This window comes from Rutidosis leptorrhynchoides, chromosome 8 (assembly GCF_046630445.1).
Source record: "Rutidosis leptorrhynchoides isolate AG116_Rl617_1_P2 chromosome 8, CSIRO_AGI_Rlap_v1, whole genome shotgun sequence".
Lineage (NCBI taxonomy): Eukaryota > Viridiplantae > Streptophyta > Magnoliopsida > Asterales > Asteraceae > Rutidosis > Rutidosis leptorrhynchoides.
The window spans coordinates 248,476,843-248,482,520 of record NC_092340.1 but is presented as its reverse complement, the minus strand read 5'-3'; positions in this window follow the sequence as shown (position 1 = coordinate 248,482,520).

The window sequence follows — 5,678 nt, the reverse complement described above, 5'->3', positions numbered from 1 at the left end:
GTTTGAATGAGGGTTTGTCAAACCCATATGGATCCATACAACATAAGTTCTCGCTTACACCCGGCAAGTGTAACTAATGATAATCGAATTGAGGATTTTGTTCTAAACTCGTATGTAGAATGTTTGTTTTCCTGTACTTGTGTTCACTTAGTAAAAGAAATGTTTATGTTTTCTCATCCCAAATGTAAGTTCAAAAAGAGTAAAAGTGGGACTATGATCTCACCTTGAATGCACGAGTAGTAGAGTACTTCAACAAGTAAATGTGTGCAAAGACAAAGCTAGTCTTGACCTAAACATATAGGTTGTATCAATAACGGTAAACGCAAACGGTCAAAGATGTTCAATTAGTCCTATGGCTCGTTACGACTCGATTAATATAGCATGTGAATCAATTTGTCAAGTTTCATGCACGATACAAGTAGTTAAGTATGTTAGAACGATTGTATAATCGTTTGGTTATGTTTGACTAAAAGTCAAACTTGGTCAAAGTCAAAGTCAACGGGGTCGGGTCGGGTATCCGACAATTTTCCCATGATGAGAAATCATTTATGAGCAGAATGGCCAAGTTTCATGTTAATCGGAGTTACGGTTAAGCGGGAAACATTTTGTGAAAGGAAAAATAAAAACAAAAATGAGCTGGGCATATGCGCGGCGCGCAATGGGTTGCGCGGCGCGCACCCAGTGCAATTTCTGGTCAGAACTCAACCAAGAAGGGAAGCATCTGAGATTTCTGATTCTGCGCGGCGCGCGGGTAAATGCGCGGCGCGCAATACCTGGGAATCATGCAGTTTGCAGAAAAGAATGGTCCAAGTCACGAACCAAAACTCAAATTAACATATTTTAGGAACCGAAAACATTCAAAATGCATACTATATATCGTTGGAAAGGTAATTTGACAAGGAAAACAACTAAACACGTTTCATCAAACAAAAACATCAATTTCAATAACCGATTTTCCGTCAAGTGATCATTACGAATCCATTTTCAAAGTTTCAAGTTCATCAAATGCATTTTATGATTCGGGCAACCAATTTACATGTATGATATGCCGTTTCGAAGGTAATCATACACACATTGCAACAAAATTCTTATCTACAATATTTCATAGCATTTGGTGCATCAAAAGTTCATCTAAAGCTTATCAAACCCTAATCCAAGTTCACAAAATCACTAATCATGTTCTTGGAGTTTCCTTAATCAACCTATACATCAAAACGAAGCTAATGATACTAGTAACACTTTTAATACATCAACTTTCAACATCTAACAACATATGATCATCCAAAATTCAAGAACAACACACCAAAATTCAAGTTCATGCTAGTTACACTAAAACAACGAGATCGAGCATACAAATCATATATTCATGTTAGACTTGAGCCATAGACACTAATTAACACTTTTATAAGTTAAAAACATCAAGAACACAAAATCTAGTGATTTTAGAAAGTTACCCAAATGAGATGAAGTTGGTACCAAAACGAAGAGGATGAAGAGAGGATCACGAATATGTAATTTATTTTGTTGTAAGCCTCCTAGATCGAATTTAGATGATGATTGAATGAATTTGGTTTTGGGTGTGTGTGTTCTTGCTAGAGAGAAAGAGAGAGATGGAGGTGGAAATGAATAGGTGAAAGGGGTTTGACCCTTTGACCTAGTCAAGGGTTTGATCCCTTGTCAAGTTTAGTCCCTCAACTTTCGTTCGGGTGCGGGAATTACCTAAACGAGATAATTTAAAAACGCGTATCAACGGGAGATGTTATAAACATATAACGGACTTTATATTAGTATAACGGAAAAGTAAATGGAAAAAGGCGGGATGTTACATTACCTACTCCTTAAAAGAAATTTCGTCCCGAAATTTAGGTAGGCGTAGTAGTCGTTGTTTCTTCCTCGAGATCTTGCGTTTCCGAATTCACGAATAGATGAGGATACTTCCTTTGCATTTGATCTTGTCTTTCCCAAGTAAACTCGGGTCCTCTTTTGGCATTCCAACGAACCTTGACAATCGGGATTCGGCTTTGTTTCAATGTCTTGACGGAGGTGTCCACAATTTCAACCGGTTCCTCCACAAAATGAAGTTTGTCATCAATAGTAAGTTCTTCGAGAGGGATGACGATATCGGGTTCGGCAAGACACTTTTTCAAGTTAGATACATGGAAGGTAGGATGAACAGAGTTCAATTGAGGCGGAAGATCTAAACGATAAGCAACGGTTCCAATACGCTCCAGGATTTCGAAAGGACCAATATACCGCGGATTTAGCTTCCCGCATTTCCCAAAACGGATTACACCTTTCCAAGGCGCGACTTTTAACATTACTCGGTCACCGACTTGAAATTCAAGGTCGTTGCGTCGTTTGTCGGTATAGCTCTTTTGACGACTTCGGGCCGTCCTAAGCCTATCTCGGATTTGAACGATTTTCTCGGTGGTTTCGTGAATGAGTTCGGGTCCGGTGATTTGTACGTCGCCTACCTCGGCCCAACAAAGAGGTGAACGACACTTGCGGCCATATAGCGCTTCAAAAGGTGCGGCTTTAATACTCGCGTGATAACTATTGTTGTAAGAGAACTCGGCGAGAGGTAAGTGCTTGTCCCAAGCTTTTCCGAAATCAACCACGCAAGCTCGTAACATGTCCTCTAAGGTTTGAATTGTACGTTCGCTTTGTCCATCGGTTTGAGGATGATATGCGGTGCTCATGTCTAAACGCGTTCCCAACGCTTCTTGCAATGTATGCCAAAATCTAGAAACGAAACGGCCATCTCGGTCGGAGATAATCGATAATGGTACACCGTGTCGGGCTACGATCTCCTTAATGTAAAGTTGTGCAAGTTTCTCCATTTTGTCCGTTTCTTTCATGGCAAGGAAGTGTGCGGATTTGGTGAGACGGTCAACAATAACCCAAATGGTATCATAACCGCCCGTCGTTTTTGGTAGCTTGGTGATAAAATCCATCGTTATCCTTTCCCACTTCCATTGCGGGATCTCGGGTTGTTGAAGTAGTCCGGACGGTCTTTGGTGTTCGGCTTTGACTTTGGAACATGTCAAACACTTGGAAACATAAGTAGCTACGTCCCTTTTGATGTTCGGCCACCAATATAGTTGTTTAAGGTCGTGGTACATCTTATTGGCACCGGGGTGAATCGAGTATCGTGACTTATGGGCTTCATCTAAAATAAGGCTTCGTAGATCCCCATAACTAGGCACCCAAATTTTTCCGGCGAAATATCGGAGTCCGGTTTCTTTAACTTCGAATCGAGAGGTGAGGACGTTCAAGTGTTCGAGAGAGATGTTTTCATCCTTGAGAGCCTCATCTTGGGCTACCCGAATTTGGCTATTAAGGTTTGTGTGGATGGTGATGTTTAAGGCTCGGACACGAAGAGGCACCGCTCTTTATTTTCGACTTAAGGCGTCGACTACTACATTTGCCTTCCCGGGATGGTAACGAAGCTCGCAATCGTAATCGTTTAAGGTTTCAATCCACCTTCGTTGTCTCATGTTTAGTTGCTTTTGATCGAAAATGTGTTGAAGGCTTTTGTGATCGGTGAAGATAGTACTCTTGGTTCCATAAAGATAGTGTCTCCACATTTTAAGTGCAAAGACAACGGCTCCGAGTTCGAGATCATGTGTCGTATAGTTTCGTTCATGAATTTTGAGTTGTCGAGAAGCATAAGCAATGACTTTCGTTCGTTGCATCAATACACACCCAAAACCATGTTTCGAGGCATCGCAATATACAACAAAGTCATCATTGCCTTCGGGAAGTGACAAGATAGGAGCGGTGGTTAGCTTCGTTTTCAAGATTTGGAATGCGGATTCATGTTCGGTCGCCCAAATGAATTTCTTTCCCTTGTGAGTCAATGCGGTTAGAGGACGTGCAACCAAAGAGAAATTTTCGATGAATCTACGATAGTACCCGGCGAGACCCAAGAATTGACGAATGTGAGTAGGAGTAGTAGGAGTCTCCCATTTACTAATGGCTTCGATTTTCGTGGGATCGACTTTAATACCTTGATCACTTACAACATGACCAAGAAATTGAACTTCCTTTAACCAAAATTCACACTTGGAGAATTTGGCATAGAGTTGTTCTTGTCTTAAAAGTTCAAGCACAAGTCGGAGATGTTGTTCGTGCTCTTCTTCATTTTTAGAATAGATCAATATATCATCGATGAACACAATAACGAATTTATCGAGATACGGTTTGCACACGCGGTTCATAAGATCCATGAACACCGCCGGTGCGTTAGTGAGACCAAATGGCATGACGAGGAATTCATAACTACCATAGCGAGTCCGGAAAGCGGTTTTGGAGACATCTTCCCCCTTAACCCTTAATTGATGATAACCCGAGCGGAGATCGATTTTCGAATATACACAAGACCCTTGTAGTTGATCAAAGAGGTCATCGATGCGAGGAAGAGGATATCGGTTCTTAACCGTCAATTTATTTAGTTCATGATAATCAATGCACATTCGTAGGGATCCGTCTTTCTTTTTAACAAACAAAATCGGAGCGCCCCAAGGTGAATGGCTAGGTTGGATAAAACCTCGGTCAAGTAGTTCTTGGATTTGACTTTGCAATTCTTGCATTTCAGATGGAGCGAGTCTATATGGTGCACGTGCTACGGGTGCGGCTCCCGGAATAAGATCGATTTGGAATTCAACCGGTCGATGAGGCGGAAGACCCGGCAATTCGTCGGGAAATACATCGGAATAGTCACTAACAATTGGCACATCATCGATGTGCTTCTCATCGGACTCGACTTTCTTAACGTGAGCAAGGATCGCAAAACAACCCTTACGGAGTAGTTTTCTAACTTTAACACACGAAACGAGGTTGAGTCCGGTGCAACTCTTATCGCCATAGACGATCAAAGGTTCACCATTCTCGATAGGAATTCGGATTGCGTTAAGATCACAAAGAATGTGAGATTTCGTTTTGACTAACCAATTCATACCGATTATTACATCAAAGCTTCCTAGTTCCATGGGTATCAAATCAATTTCAAATTCCTTACCCAAAATGTTTATCGTACACCCCCGGTAATATGTGTCGGCACTTAATAGTTTCCCGTTAGCCACTTCAATGGTGTAAGTGGTATCTAATGGGAGAGGTGGGGTGCTAAAAGAATGAGTCAAAGTCTTGGATACAAAGCATTTATCGGCACCTGAATCGAATAAGCAAGAGACATAAGAATTGTTGAGAAGAAACGTACCCGTGACTAGTTCAGTGTCATCCCGGGCTTCCTCGGTGTTTATGTTGAAAGCTCGGCCGCGCGTATTGGTGTTATCTTTCTTTTTCGGGCATGCATTTCTATAATGACCCGTTTGACCACATTCGTAACAAGTGCCCGTCTTTGGTGCATTGGGCCACTTTCGAGCAACGGGAGTGGCACTTTTACAATCGTTGGCCTTATGACCAACTCCTTGGCACCGGTGGCAAATTAACTTGCCACATTCACCAAAGTGATGTTTGTTGCATTTGTTGCAAAGAGGTAGGTTCCCGGCATAACCCCTCTTGCCGTCGGAGGTGTAAGGCTTCTTAGCAAAGTTGTTGTTGCTTGATTGGGAGGGTTCCCACTTTCTTTTGTTGCCGCCCGATTTATCCTCGGCCTTAGGTGTCGGACCAATAGCTTACCAACTGGAGCTACCTCAACAACTCACGGCTGTACATAA